The 16,931-nt window shown below is 35.2% G+C and overlaps 1 long non-coding RNA gene across 1 annotated transcript; it reads right to left on the bottom strand.

Annotated features, from left to right (window-relative positions):
• Positions 1-337: 337 nt before the first annotated feature.
• On the bottom strand, positions 338-867 carry LOC134283794 (uncharacterized). Its single transcript, XR_009995562.1, has 2 exons — positions 768-867; positions 338-564 (listed from the first exon to the last, which is right to left on the bottom strand). It is a non-coding gene; the product is annotated as an uncharacterized LOC134283794 (long non-coding RNA).
• Positions 868-16,931: the final 16,064 nt, after the last annotated feature.

The raw sequence follows: 16,931 nt of genomic DNA on the forward strand, positions 1-16,931 counted from the left end.
CGGAAAAATAGTACAAAAATGTATGCGAAAAAGTTCAAAAATGTGTGCGAAAAGGTACAAAAATGTATGTAGAAAAAGTATTTAGAAAGTACTTCTTTTAGATTGATGGTTTAAAAAGGACAATAAAATGCATTAAGATCTGATATACCAAAAAAAAATTAAATCTCTTAAACTTACAGAATTGTAATTCAAATGCATGAAATTTTGACTATTTGAAATATCTCCATTAAATCATTCATTATTTTCAGTTCTATAAATCTTCCATAAATAGAGAATAAATTGGAATATAAAATCATCTATATAATTTTATAGAATAACAGTTTTTAATCCTTTTGCATCTAGTCACTACATGGTTGGAATCTCGAGGTAGGGGTGTTCCCAACCCCCCAAACTGAAATTGCATCCTACAGGCTTGTCCTGTACATGGATTTGTCACTGATTGATCACACTCACAGATCGCCTACACTCCTAAGTCTATTCAACCAATCTTTCTCTCTGTGATCTTCATTTGAATATGCTATGTGGTTTCACCCTTCAACATGTCTAAGCACTTTTCCTTGGGTTCTGCAAAAAAGTTTGATAATCAATTTTTTTTCCAGTTCTAAATTAAACATCACAGTTCTCAAAAAGCAGAAGTATAATTCATAAGCTAATACATGGCAGACTCACATAGTTAAGTACATGTATCATATTATTACTGGTTTGATATGATTTTTAAATTTTTTATTTTACAAAGTCAGACTACATTTAAATTTTAATATACTTACAGGTGATATGATACAGTTATATTGTTGAGGTATTTTCCCATTGCTCTGCATTTAAGTCACAGCAAAAAAAGGCACTTCTGAAAATTATAGAAGAAAAATCAGATAACTTGAACATGTAGTTGAAAGATTAAGATAACTCTAAAATTAAATTCTTAAGTTTCTTTTAAAAAAAATCTGTCTAAATTCCTCATGTTATATAACTTGAAATTTACATGTACATAATAAAAAAAGTATCCATGTGCCTCAATATTGAAGCAACCCCCACCCCCATTTGAAGTTCTTTTCAGCCTCGAAAGATGATCAGTATATTTTAAATGATAATTAACAAGTGCAACTTAAAATTTATCAGATGCATGTAAATGCTGATACTTATAATGCTTGTTTATCATGTTTAATTCCCCAGTATTTAATTTATTTGTATTGACTTACCCCCCCCCCCCCCTTCAATCTCAACCCCACCTTACACACACTATATACATTCTGCCTTTTAACAAACATCCATTTACTATAATATTTATTTTACAAACTTTAAATCTTACAAAATTCAGTAGACTTAGTGTTTTTTTTAAATCAGCCTAGACTTATAGCTAGGCTACAAAAATGTATGTACGTAGCCCAGTGAACGTTTCCAAATACTGAGCAGTGCTGATTGTATTATAATCTTATTGCATCAATATCATATTGAAACATTTTAGGAAATAAATATAACAAGTAATTAAATGATTCATGTTTCACAGAGCCTTAGAAAAAGCATGTTCCTAAACCCATTCAGTTAATTCAAATGTAATTTTACATCGTCATACCGATCAAAACAAACCAGAAATCGAAAACACAAATGCCCACATTATGTAAAATCTATATAGAAATTCTTCATTAAATACATTTCTATAGTGGTGAAATACATTTCCTACAAACATTATCCAAATTTTAAACATAAATATAGCCTTACCGACTTCAAAATCTCCATTTTTGGTCTCAGCATTTCAATCACACCAATTTTCAAATCGTCTCCGTAAAAATCCGCGCTTCGTTGTTGACCAATCGTTGACTTTGAAAGAGTCACGTGATTAAAAAAATAAATAAATAAATACAGAATTAGTTCATAAAAACATCAGAAATTCTCTTAATAATGTTTTTAAAATCATTAAATTTATTTTGAAGCCGTTTTTTGTGCAGTACTCGATATCTAGCTCTACCATAATTGCGACCGCCATATTGTGTAATAATCGTCGCCGCCATTTTGTTTGTTTGTTTTTTGTTTTCAATAAATTATCGAGTTCGATTTGTAAAGCCACAAGAAATTTTGAAATCCTTGTTCACTGCACAAATCCTAATAAAATTTACAGTCTTCAATCTCAATGTTGAATTATCTTTTATGCAGGCAGCATAGACGTTTGCACATGCTACTAACTTATATTTCGTGCATTGTTTATACCTGTAAACATGATGAAAGTTCTTTGTGATAAATAAAACGATAGGCATGGTGCATCTTGGAGGCTTTTGTATTTATATTCGTTCCTTGCTATTTCCGTTTATTAGAACTACACTTAGGTGACACTTATAATCATCAACTAAATGTATCAACTATATTTTACCCTTATTAATTTAACCTGTATTTCTCAATACTCGGTTTTAATCCATTTTGTTCACCACCTAGTCAAAATTATCACGTGTGATATCGTTTTCCCAGAAACTCTTGTGAATTTATGTGCAAGTTTCCACTTCACCGTCTAGACAACAAAGGTCACCGAGTACAACCACCTGTGTCACTTGAAATAAACATCGTTTGCAGAGAGAGAAAGAGAGAAAGAGAGAGAGAGAGATGTAAAATATAAACAGAATACTTGTTCATGTTAATATACATAACTCCCTTTCCAGAAATTTTACCTTTAAATAATTTAATATTTCCACAGCCAGGGGGAGATCGAGAGAGAGAGAGAGAGAGAGAGTTATTTCTGTACAGATTTACGATGTAATTTCCATCAGGTTTACTAAATCTTGATGATTATAATGAGTTTAGGACATAATTCTGTTAAACATAAAATGGACACAGTATAATAGAAATACAAATACTGTATAAAACACCCCCTCATTTCCCTGCAACAAATATGTACTAATTAAATAGCCATATATTATATATATTATTATGCTAACACCATAGTTGAATTCTGAATGCTCACATTAGAATAAAACTTTCCTAAATCATAGGAATAATTTAATAATTATTTTAATATGAACAAATTGCTAACTAATTTGATAAAAATTGTTATAAAATTTCAAAATTAATTTGAACACAATGGAAAAAAAAACTAAGTCCAAATTAGGTACATAAAAAGTACATCCTTATTTTTCTGATTTTGCCAAAAAAGTTTAAGTCCAAGAAAAGTACATTTTTAGTACATTGAGAAAAAACTAAGTCCAAATCAGGTACAAAAAAAGTACAGTGGAAAAAAACTAAGTTCTATAAAGTACAAAAAAAGTACTGTGGAGAAAAACTAAGTCCAAATAAAGTACAAAAAAAGTACATCAGCTTTCAGAGGCTGTCTGGCCAAGTACAAAAAAAGTATACTTTTTCTGACCTTTTTCTAAAAAGCACAAATTTAATATTAAAAAAGTACAATAAAAGTATACTTTTTTGTACTTTATTTCGGTATGGGAGTGCACAAGGATGACGTTAGGGTTAGGACCAACTTTTTTCAGCAACCGCAATTTTGCTACAGCATTCTTAAATTCTATACCACTGTAACCTTGCCACCAAATTGAAATATTTATTCTTTGCAAATTTAAATCACACCTACCAGGCCTATTCTTAGCCTCTGCAAAAGCCCTTTTAATAATTGATGACCCAAACAACCATACTACTTGAGAATCTGAAATAACAACTCTGGGTTAATTAAAATCTTGGAATACGTATGTAGGTTTTATAGCAATCAGATTTCCATCTTCCTGAGGATTGAATAACTTGAGATGAAAACCCCTTTAAGGCCAATTCCGTACTTGCCCCAATCCGAAAGGAGTGGGATTTGTAGCCCCAAGACTCAAGGTTTAGGGCTGATATTGCTTTGGATAAAATCGAAGTAAATTGGTACTTAGACAGGGGAGCTCCGGAAAAATGACAAAATAATGGACCCCCCTGAGTAGGTCTATTTTCTAAAAACCTTTTGAGATTAGTGCAGGGGCAAGTTACATCCCCTGTGCCATATATCTGCAAAATTGTACCCCTACCATATTGGTCAGTCTTTGAAAATTTTATTTTGAGGAATAGTGTAGTGCTATTGTCGTCAAATTGGATGTCTGTATAAGCAACAACTTTATCTGAGGATTTGCCGGAGACTGCCAGTTCTCCAGCTCTAAGCAGGCCATAATATGTGATAGAAAATGCAGCTGAAAACAATGAAACCTCATATGAACTTGTACATACACTTGGTAGAATTTTAAGAACTGCTCTAATATGGACTTTGTAATGGGCAACCTACTGTCACTACTGTGAGCTGTGCGTTTCAAACCCTGTAACAACTTTTTAACTATAAACTCTTCTGTTGGATCTTTATGACCTTGAAGTTTGCTATTGTAAGAAATAGAAGCCAAGTAGGAACGAACTGTAGAAAATGCAAGGCCTTTAAGTGACAAATGCGCAACAAATCTAACAATCAAATCGCAGGTGGGTGGCCAAGGGGTATTTAATCCTTGTTGTGAACAGCAGCTGAAATATGCTCTCATGCCTATTTGATAAGCTTTGCTAGTGTTTTCGGATAATGCTGCCCCTAACAACTTGTTTATTTCATGCTGGATATGAGGTTCTGGAATTCGATTGGTACAGGTTGTGGTGAGGTCTGTGCGTGTGGTGCAGCCTGCCGGAAACGGTGCCACTGCTGACGAGAAATTGAATCGGCAATAATGTTATCATTTGTACGAATGTGAACAGCACGAAAAAATATATTGTTTAACATGCAATCTAAAACAAATGGGCGAACTAATTTCATAACTCTACTGGATTTTGAGGACTGTTTATTCAAAACCGAAACCAATGCTGCATTATCAATATGAAACAGTACTTTCTTATTTGCAAGTTGACTACCCCATAAGCTAATGGCCAAAACTACTGGGATAAGCTCTAGTGTTGTCATGTCACGCAATATATCTGAAGTGACCCATTCATGTGGCCAAGGAAAATAGCACCATTGCCCTTGAAAGTATGCTCCACAACCCAGGTGTGCAGAACCAGCACTATCTGTATACAGATCTAAAACTAAATTTGATGACCAATCACTTTCTTGGAAATAAACTTGACCATTAAATTGCTCTAGGAAACTTAACCACATAAGCATATCTTGCTTCATTTCATTGTTTAGTTTAATATGATGATGAGGCTTAGACACACCATGGGTTGAATCGTACAATCTCCTGACAAATGCTCGGCCAGCAGAAATAGCTTTTGTAAAAAAGTTTAGCTTCCCTAACAATGACTGTAACTGACGCAAAACTATTTGTTTTTTGCTTAAGTATTCATGCAGTATGTACTTCAATTCAATACATTTTTCATGAGGTACTCTGATTAACATTTGCACTGTGTCAATTTCTAAACCTAAAAATACAAGACAGTGAGTGGGATAAACCGTTTTGTCATCGGCTAAGGGGACCCCCAGTTCAGTACAAACTCCTTGAAATGTTTTCATTAATTTAAGACACGACTCCCTATCCTCCCGTGCAAATATGAAATCATCTAAATAATGATCTAAAGTATCAAAACCACTCTTTTTTTCAGTAATCCAGTGCAAGAATGTTGCAAATTCTTCAAATACCTTGCACGAGAGAGAGCAGCCCATTGGAAGGCATTTATCAATGTAATATAGACCCTCAACTTTGAATCCTAAAAGGTCAAAATCCCCAGGGAAGATAGGTAGTAGCCTAAATGCTGATTTAATATCTACTTTTGCAATAAAAGCACCTTTACCAACCTTTGCCAACATTTGTACAACTGTATCAAAGGATGTATAATGAACTGTGGACTCACTAGGGTCTATATAGCAATTTACACTGTTATCCGCAGGATATGAAAGGTGTGTTATCAAACGCCACCCAGCGTTATCCCCCTTTGGTACCACTCCTACTGGCGACACACTGAGATTACAGATTGGTAGTTCTTTGTAGGGTCCCCCCACCCTGCCTAATTCAACTTCTTTGTTAATTTTTTCTTTTATTTCTGCTTTGTGTTCATAAGCTGAAATTAAATTGTTGTTTTCTATATGTAACCTTGGACCTGAGTAATAAAGTCTGAACCCCTCAGAAAAGCCACTTAACAATTTGTTTGCTACAGATTTGTTTGGGTAAAGATCAAGGTAACTCTTTAATATGGGAATTTTAATTGGTGTTTTTCCTAGGACCCAAATATCTCTGACCATTTCCCCTGTAATTTTGGAAGTGGGACTGAGATCTTTGGTAGGAGTTTGGTTGAGCTTGTTGTCTTGTATATGCATTTCTAAATTGTGATTGTGGTTGCATCGACTGGGTTCGAAAGGAGTTTGTGGAGTTTGATGAGCTACTGGTATTTACCTGGGCTCTTTGATAATTGCATTGTATGACTGAGTGCAAGCACCGGCACAACGTGTACACGTGTGCACGTACTGACACGGATATCGACTGCAGGACCCCCGAAAATTAAAATCGTAGCAACATTTGTTTACTTGCGTGCTTTGAGTCTGGGGAAATCCAAGCTGATAACTAGGATTCATGTATAACAACCACAGCTCTGAATCAACTAATGCCCAAGAACTAGAGGGATCTATTGATTTCCGCAGACGGTACTGCGTGTCATATTGGTACCACCCTGTGGCCCCCCTTGAAGCCCCCAACCGAACTGTATGGATGTACTTTAGCATATCTACTGCTTTATCTGGATGGGCAGATATGTAAACAGATGCAAACATGAGCATGACATCAGTCCATTTTTCAATTGTATATATTTTAGCCACATTTTCCTTTGTTACAATTTCTCCTGTGGCACTTAGGGTTAGTTTTTTATCAGTACCCCCAGGTTTAGGTGGAAGCAGAGACTGTAATTCTACAAACTGACCTTCAATTATTTTTTGTTTTAATGATTGATTAATGTGCATACCTAGATTATGAACCGAATGCACTGGTACGGATTCCTGATCATTGCTTGTTTGGGCCTGGGGCTGTACTTGCTGTGTCGTGGGAGTCTGTTGTTGGGCTTGCTGAGGCTGAATGGGTTGATGCGATGGACCTGACAAGAAAGTCTGCTGTGGTTGGGCTTGGGGGATCGTGTAATGCAGTGACTGTGCAGGTATTGGAGCAGGTTGCGCAACTGGCTGCTGGTTGACTTGATGATGGGTTGTGGCAGCCGGCAGTGGATGGGCCTCATGTTGGGTCTGCTGAGGTATTGGAGCAGGTTGCATTATTGACTGCTGGCTGACTTGATGTTGTGTTGTGGCCGCAGGCAGTGGTTGGGCCTCATGTTGTGTCTGCTGCAGAGGCTGCATGGGTCGACTAGATGGACCTGGTATATACGTAGCTTCTGGATGGGTTTGCATGTTCGGGGTTGGGGTTGCTTGGGTTCGGTCCAACCGCCTTCTTGTGCGACCCCGATTCTCCATCGTTGTTTCAGCTGGATCAAATCGTTGTGGTGGTCTACCTTTAGTTGATCGCTTTGTGCGTGGCATGTTGAGTCCCAAAAAACAAAAATGAAAAGTTAATTTAAAACAAAATTTCTCCAATTATACAAAAAATTAAAAATTGACTTTGACATTTAATGATTTACAAAAAAAAGAAATTATTCCCCCCTTTTACGAGTTCAATTCAGGGTCAATAAATTCAAGGCACTATTTTCCCTCTATAACCTTACCAACTCTATGGGCCAGTATCCTAGAAACAAAATCTGTATTAAATATGTTCATTATGTTTTCCAATTTGCATGTTGACCCGTCCTGTGGCAATACAGGTACAAAAAAAGAAATATCAACAGCTTACTTACAAATGACAAAGTGGTAGAATTGAGCGTTACGCCGACAATGGGCGATAACTCTTAGGAAATCTGTAGACAGTGGTATCAACCTCCGATTAAGTCACATTTTTAGCTCACCTCAACGAAGTTGGGGGGAGCTTATGTGATACCCTCGGCGTCGGCGTCGGTGTCGGCGTCGGCGTCCCGGGTTAAGGTTAAGTTTTTTGGAGCAGTTTTCTTTTTAAGTACTTCTATGTCCTATATTGATTAGACATGCATGGAAGATGTTTCTAGTGTGTTTCATTGTACCAGTCAAAGTTTCAGATGCTGCAATTTCAGCAGAGGAATGACCAGGTTAATGTTTTTGGAGCAGGTTAACATTTTTGGTGCAGTTTTTGGTGTAGGTCTCATTTCCGAGTAACTATAAGCCCTATGTTGACCAAACTTGCATGGATGGTACATCTTAGGATGCGTACTACCAGACTTGCTTCAGATGCTGAATCTGACCTACATTTTCCGGTTGAGTGAACAGGCTAAAGTTTTTGGAGCAGGTTTCATTTCGAAGATACTACAAGCCCTATAATGACCAAACTTGCATGGATGGTACATCTTAGGGTGCATTCTACTAGACTTGCTTCGGATGCTGAATCTGACCTACATTTTCCGGTTGAGTGAACAGGTTTAAGTTTTTTTGGTTCAGGTTTCATTTCCAAGTTCCTATGAGACATATAATGACCAAACTTGCATGGATGGTACATCTAAGGATGCATACTACTAGTCTTGCTTCAGATGCTGAATCTGACCTACATTTTCCGGTTGAGTGAACAGGTTTAAGTTTTTTTGGTGCAGGTTTCATTTCCAAGTTACTATGAGACATATAATGACCAAACTTGCATGGATGGTACATCTTAGGATGCATACTACCAGTCTTGCTTCGGATGCTGAATCTGACGTACATTTTCCGGTTGAGTGAACAGGTTAAAGTTTTTGGTGCAGGTTTCATTTCCAAGGTACTATGAACCCTATAATGACTAAACTTGCATGGATGGTACATCTTAGGATGCATACTACAAGACTTGCTTCGGATGCTGAATCTGACCTACATTTTCCGTTTGAGTGAACAGGTTAAAATTTTTGGTGCAGGTTTCATTTCCAAGGTACTATGAACCCTATAATGACCAAACTTGCATGGATGGTACATCTTAGGATGCATACTACCAGACTTGCTTCGGATGCTGAATCTGACCTACATTTTCTGGACGAGTAAACAGGTTAAAGTTTATGGTGCAGGTTTCATTTCCAAGGTACTATGAACCCTATAATGACTAAACTTGCATGGATGGTACATCTTAGGATGCATATTACAAGACTTGCTTCGGATGCTGAATCTGACCTACATTTTCCGGTTGAGTGAACAGGTTTAAGTTTTTTTGGTTCAGGTTTCATTTCCAAGTTCCTATGAGACATATAATGACCAAACTTGCATGGATGGTACATCTAAGGATGCATACTACTAGTCTTGCTTCAGATGCTGAATCTGACCTACATTTTCCGGTTGAGTGAACAGGTTTAAGTTTTTTTGGTGCAGGTTTCATTTCCAAGTTACTATGAGACATATAATGACCAAACTTGCATGGATGGTACATCTTAGGATGCATACTACCAGTCTTGCTTCGGATGCTGAATCTGACGTACATTTTCCGGTTGAGTGAACAGGTTAAAGTTTTTGGTGCAGGTTTCATTTCCAAGGTACTATGAACCCTATAATGACTAAACTTGCATGGATGGTACATCTTAGGATGCATATTACAAGACTTGCTTCGGATGCTGAATCTGACCTACATTTTCCGTTTGAGTGAACAGGTTAAAATTTTTGGTGCAGGTTTCATTTCCAAGGTACTATGAACCCTATAATGTCTAAACTTGCATGGATGGTACATCTTAGGATGCATACTACCAGACTTGCTTCGGATGCTGAATCTGACCTACATTTTCTGGACGAGTAAACAGGTTAAAGTTTATGGTGCAGGTTTCATTTCCAAGGTACTATGAACCCTATAATGACTAAACTTGCATGGATGGTACATCTTAGGATGCATATTACAAGACTTGCTTCGGATGCTGAATCTGACCTACATTTTCCGTTTGAGTGAACAGGTTAAAATTTTTGGTGCAGGTTTCATTTCCAAGGTACTATGAACCCTATAATGACTAAACTTGCATGGATGGTACATCTTAGGATGCATACTACCAGACTTGCTTCGGATGCTGAATCTGACCTACATTTTCTGGACGGGTAAACAGGTTAAAGTTTATGGTGCAGGATTCATTTCCAAGTAACTTTGAGCTCTATAATGACCAAACTTGCATGGATGGTACATCTAAGGGTGAATTCTACTAGGCTGGCTTCAGAAGCTGAATCTGACCTACATTTTCAGGATTAGTGAAAAGGTTAGTTTTTTATACAGGTTTCATTTCCAAGTAACTTTGAGCTCTGTTGAACAAACTTGCATGGATGATACATCTTAGGGTGCACACTAATGGACTTGCTTCAGATGCTGAATTTGACATACATTTTCCAGATAATAGACCTCGTAAAAGTTATGGGTGCAGGTCTATCACGAAGAAACTATAAGGCTTATATAAACCAAAGTTGCACAAATGATGCATCAAGGGATGAAAACTCTCAATCTTGCTTCAGATGCTGGATTTTAATTACATTTTCATGATGAAGAACAAGTTTGAAGTTTTATAGATCTATTCCAAAGTATCAAAATCAAAATTGCATAAATTTTGCATTTTTGGATGTACACTTTTTGTTGGTTAATTGTGTGACTTAATTTGCCTTACTTAAAGACAACATTCGTTGAGGTGAGCTCTGTAATCTCTGATTACCTATGTTTAAATTTTAGTAAGGAACCAATAAACATCCTCCGCTGCATTGTTCTTATTTATTTGTTTATTAATCATAAGCTAAAGTTATAAATCATTATCAAATACATGTTCGATTACTAGGGACAAAGATGGCGGCGAGCACATGGTGATGAAAAAATATAAAAATTGAAATGCGTCTGACCTGGTCTAAAACCTTTGTATTGTCAACGAATATATAAATAAGCAGTACAAATTCAACAAATAATTAAAAGCAATCAAGGCTTTAGCAAAAATCTATTTTAAATCTCTATACTTAGTCGTTTTCTAAAATTTGAATAACACCAACCTTGCAACTAGCGTGTAGCCGGCAAAGAGAGAGTTTGCCGCATGAGTGCTTTCTTTATATATAACTGAAGGTTAGATAACTCGTGCCAAAATAAGGAGAGGTAACTGCGCCAAAAAAATTGCGCTGCCAAGATAAAAGCATCTTATTCGCATATAGGCGAGATAGATGCCATAATATTCTTGTTATCAAATAGTTGAAATATTTTATTTCTTTAGGCTATTGTTTATTTCTTCCTCAAATGGACTTAACTTATCCCATAGTTTTATTCATTACATCTGATGCATAAGCGATCCTTTTCAGAAGAATGATGCTAAGACTGTAAGCTATGACAGAAACCTAAACAATGTCTCTGACAATAGCTACCATGGGCAGTTTTAAACCTGTGGGAGGAAAATAATTTACAATTACAGACAGTTACTTTTGAATACGGATGCATAGTTATCACACCAACATGTCACTTTGCAACAAAGTCGTCGGCATTTTATTGTTCCCTGAATGGGTAAAACGTTTTGAATGGCACTCCTATCGATAATTACTTACATTAAACCAAGTTTTAGTGCTGCTATGGACTTGACACAAATCTCCCTTCATTACCCGCCATGTTCATTTAAAACCGGAAGTACGAGTTCGTAAATTTGAAATCTCGATCCCGACTCAAATTTGACATCGGAAAGAAAAAATTCTGTTTTTCTCAATTTTATTTTTTTTCTGAAAATTCAAAAACTTGAGCGGCGGGTTTGTAAACCTAAAAATAAAAAAATGCTGGCCTTATTGATAAATAAGACAAACACATATAAAACAAAATTTTATCTAGACTTCCTGTCCTGACAACAGCCTAAATGTTCGCAATTGAATCTGTAATATCAATCAAATATATTCCAAACTCGCAGACGTCGTAAGATCAACGCCATGCAATAGTATGGCTACAATTAGTGAACATTGATCCCGATCAAGTGTGAACTTGCATAGCGATTGATATCAGGATCGAAATTCAGGTTTATGTTAACTGCTTCCGTTTTTACTCGATAAACTTTCCAATAGTTGTTTTTTATTTTATGATTATTATTATTTGAAGACTTCTTTACATAGAAAAATCACTTGTCCAATCGGACAAATGCCCAGCAATATTCACTTGTCCGTAATTTTTTTTCATTGGTACCGGACAAGTGTACAAGCGTTAATGTCGAGCCCTGATTATAAAATTCTTTGTTTTTCATCAAATTTCAAAAGAATATTGGGAGGATACTGTAAAATATATCACATATTTTTGAGGGATCAAATTTTCGTGCTTTGAGGAAAATCTTCGTTCATGGGGATTTCATTTCGTGTTTGAAAAATTGTTGACATCTTACATATATATTGGTGGACATTGTCTGTTCATACCTTGAAAACAACGAAAATTAACCACCCACCAAAATTTGTGAATGCACAGTATATGATTTAAATATGCATTTAGCTTATTTTAGGAATTGCTTCATTTCAGGTATAAGAAATATTTAAAGATCCCCAGCGCTAATACACTTTTTTTCACACTAAAATTTAAGTTCCTTTAAAATATAAACGGAACTCTAAATTCAACTGAGTTAAGTAGTATGTTTATGTACGTGACCTTATATGATTGGTAAATCTTTCACAAAAAAAAAGAAACCCATTAATTTGATAATGTTTAGCTCACCTCGACTAAATTGCCATACCCCTAGCTTCGGCATCCTTGTTTGTTGTAAGCCTCGGCATCCCAATTAAAGTTTTAGGAGCAAGTCCATTCCCAAGTACTGTTAACTCTACCTGGACCAAAATTTAGCCTACGTTTTCAGATGAGTGACCAGGTTAAATTTTTAGGAGCAGGTCCGTTTCCAATCAAAAAGTAACTATTAGCCCTACCTGCATGATTTAAACTTGCTTGGATGATGCTTGTGACCTAGATTCAACCAGTATTACATACTTATAATCTTAGAATAAATTGAATATTCTATTGAGATATCCAGAAAGCTATTGAAAACTTCAATGGTACATAATATGTAATTTGCAAAAAGCATTAGAACCTTTTCATTTAGCAAGAGTAAATATATTTAAGTAATTACTTTAAGTAAACATATTTATTTTATGTTCAGTGGGTCGATCTAAGAATCATACCAAAATATTGCTAGGGAGTGTAAAAAAAAATTGCATGTGCATTTAATTATTCCTCAAAAAATTATGGTACAATAGGACCCAATCAATTTATTTAAAAAATGTAGTTAAGAGCTTCCAATTCATTTCTTTTTTTTGTGAAAATTGAGTGTGTTGCCATTTTGTTTGTTCATCAGAATTTAGTTAGTTTAGAAGTTAGTTAAAGGTATATCAGAGATGAGACTAGACGTTCTTAATTTTACTGCATAGTAAAACCATAGACCTAAACTGAACAGACGTGTTACTAACCTTGACAGTGTAGTTCATTATACCCCTGCTTGAAAAGTGGGAGGGTATATAGTAATCGATATGTCCGTCCGTTCGTCTGTCCGTCCGTCTGTTACGCTTTGGGGCTCCCATCTCTTAACCACAACTCCTCTCATACCACTGAAGGAAATTTAATGAAACTTTCACAGAATCTTTATTACATGTTGCCATTGTGCACCTCCTATTTTATGCCGTTTATCGGTACCAGTTATATAAGGAAAAAAACCGCTGATGGGTTTGAAAGGTGTGTCGAGATACACGGAGTCATTCGTGCATGACGAGCAACCAGCTGACAAACAATTAGGTTTAGTAGAGCAGAAAATTGCCCCGATGTCAACATATACCAGGTAAAGTTTGCTCTTAGCATGTGAATATACGTCGAGATAAGGGGGGTAGTCGACATTACCGAGGTCGACATTTCACTTTTTGCAAATAATGTATTTAGTAAATAATGCAGGGACTGCGGATGGACATCGACATATCCAGGTTGTTGACATATCTGATCTCCAGATACCAAAGTTTACCTGTATTTGCTTACCTCCCCAGTTTCTTTCTCCAAATTTAAACATAATGGCTATAACTTTTGAACAATTAGTGTTACCTGGGGACTCTATATTACACATGTGTATGCATTTTAATTGTGACCTAACCTTTTTCTGGTGATGAGACTTCTGATTAGTTATATATATTTATTATTATACCCCCGCTTGAAAAGAGGGAGGGTATATAGTAATCGTTAATTCCGTCCGTCCGTCTGTTACGCTTTGGGGTACCCATCTCTTATCTGCAACTCCTCTCATACCACTGAATGAAATTTAATGAAATTTTCACAGAATCTTTATTACATATTGCCATTGTGCACCTCCTATTTTACTTTTTGATCCGACACATATTTTGTGTTTTCCGGCCACAGCAAACATGGACTTTGCCATTATAACTATATGGAGACGGGGGTATCATTTAGTGAGCTCATCGCTCACAGTACCTCTAGTTTGTGTTCCAGTCTTTGATGTGGTCTTTTTTCCATTTAGGTGCGAAGGTCCAGGGTGAAGCCGATGGTGAAGGCTGATGATGTTCCTCAGCAGCCTGAGAAGGTGGCAGTGCTGCCTCTTCCTGAGCCTTTACAGGAGCTTCCTGTGGAGAAGCTAAGGCAGGCTGAAGAGGTGACTGTGTCATCTCCTCAACCTGTGATGGCCAATCCAGAGGTAGAGCTTGTTCAGCTTGAGGAAGAGTGTCTGCCGTCTCCTGAGCATGTTGCAGCCCTTCCTTGGCCAGAATTTGACCAGACTGTGGAGATGGCACTGCCATCGCCTCAGCCTGCTCAGGTTTTAGTTCAGGAGGAGGCTGGACAGACTGAGGAGGTGGAACTGCCGTCTCCCCAGGTTGTTGTGGGTCATCCTCGGCTTTCTAGCCTCGGGTCACCGGTGACAGAGATCCCTCCTGTGCAGCCATCACCTGTGAGGGAACCTGAGAGGCGAGGCTTTACCGCAGGGTTGGTGCGACATTTGGTTCACACTGCGGAGGTCTCTTTGGTAAGTGGTCTCACCATTGTCCCTTTTTTCTCTTCCTTTATTGGCTTTAATTTTGGTTTGTAAGGTATAAAAGTAATGTTAATGTATTTAAATAAGGGTAAATGATTTGTAAATTCCTCAATTTTCCTTAAATTTAGATCATACGAGAGTTTAATCAATAAGTTTAAATTTAGACCATTCTAGAGTTTAAATAAGTTTATATTTACATCATACTTAAATCAAAATAAGTTTAAATTAAGATCCTACTAGAGTTTAATTGGGTTTAAATTTAGATCATATGAGAGTTAAAATAACTAAAGGATGTTAGATAAGTTTAAATTAAGACTATACAAGGGTTTAAATAAGTTAAAATTTACAGCCATACTAAGACATTAAATAAGTTAAAATTTATAGCCATTCTAGAGATTAAATAAATTTAAATTTAGACCATACTAGGGTTTTAATAAGTTTAAATGTAGCCATTATGCTAGAGTTTAAATAAGTTTAAATGTAGACCATACTAGAGTATAAATAAATTAAAATATGGATCATAATAAGTTTAAGTTAAAATTTTAATCATACTCGGGTTTAAATAAGTTTAAATTGAGACCATACTAGAGGTAAATTTAGGGTTTATTCCCACTTAGCCAAAATTCTGAAATTCTTATTCCCACTTAGCCAAAATTGATATTTTCACACCTGAGTGGTCACCTGTGTATAGTCTGTTTTAGATTGATTACCTGTAATTTACCTGTAATTTTCACCTGAGATTTATATTTTTACCTATATACTTATATATATATATAGGTATTAACAAATAAATAAATAAAATAAATAAATAAATAAATAAATAAAGCTTATATTTTCTATAATTTTTACAGAAAAAATAAATTGTTGATAATTATCAAACCAGATTTTTTTTTTTTTGTGATATGAAAAAGAAGAATTTAAAAAAAATCTTAAAAATAAAACATGCTTCTTTATGTATTAATTTAGCTGAAAAAACAATGAATCATTTAAAAGAAAAACATTTAATTACAAATTAGAACTGAAGAAAAAAAATATGAGAAATTTTTTTTAAAAAAAACACACACACACACACACAAAACCTTGATTTGATTTGAACATATTTTTTTATGTAAAATACATAAATGGATTAGGCAGCAGGCATAGCCTATATAAGCCCTATCCATAGGTACAAGGTTAATTAATACACATATAGTAACAGGTTTATATATGAACAATAAGTTATATATAACTGGCACAAATTTGAATGGATTATAGGGGAAAGAAAATACATGAGTGAAGAGAGAAAAAGAAAAAAAGAAAAAACAACAACAAATGAATACCGGTTTATAAATGTGGAAATGAAATGAAAAAAAAATTGTGATATATATTTGTGAACACAATCAAATAATTTCATATTTTTGCATAAGAAATACATGTACTACTATCACCAAATAATAAAAGATTTAGGGAAATAGGAATAGGATTTTGCAGGTCTATACTAGATATACAATTAAAAAGAGTGTTTCTTTACTCAACATAACATGGGCATTCAAGGAAAAAATGATATGCATTTTCCATATGAAAATCACTATTTTCCCCATTTTGAGCTACCGGTATCACTCACATCATTGTTTCTTAATGAATATGAGGTTTGGGGTGGAATACAAGGTCTTAGAAGATCTTGAAGGTACTGTGGTGCTAACCCATACACGATTTTGTAAAATAATATTAATTTATGTACTTTCCTTCTGTCAGATAATGTATTCCAACCCAAAAAAACACACAAAACCTTGTAATTACAATGAAAAAAAACCAAAACAAAACAAAAAACAAAAAAAACTTGTAATTTAAATTAAAATTTTAAAAAATGTGAATTTTTTTTTTTAAAGTAATTAATAAAATTAGAAAAGACATTTTAATATTTAATACATCAATTTAAAATATTATATACCCAGAAACAAATATAATAAATGAAGAATTTAAATAATTCATAGTACTGGTCATTCTAAAACAGACTATAGGACACC

The sequence above is a fragment of the Saccostrea cucullata genome, unplaced genomic scaffold (genome assembly GCF_032062105.1).
Source record: "Saccostrea cucullata isolate Sc308-1 unplaced genomic scaffold, CSIRO_AGI_Scuc_v1 ctg5282, whole genome shotgun sequence".
Taxonomy (NCBI): Eukaryota; Metazoa; Mollusca; class Bivalvia; order Ostreida; family Ostreidae; genus Saccostrea; species Saccostrea cuccullata.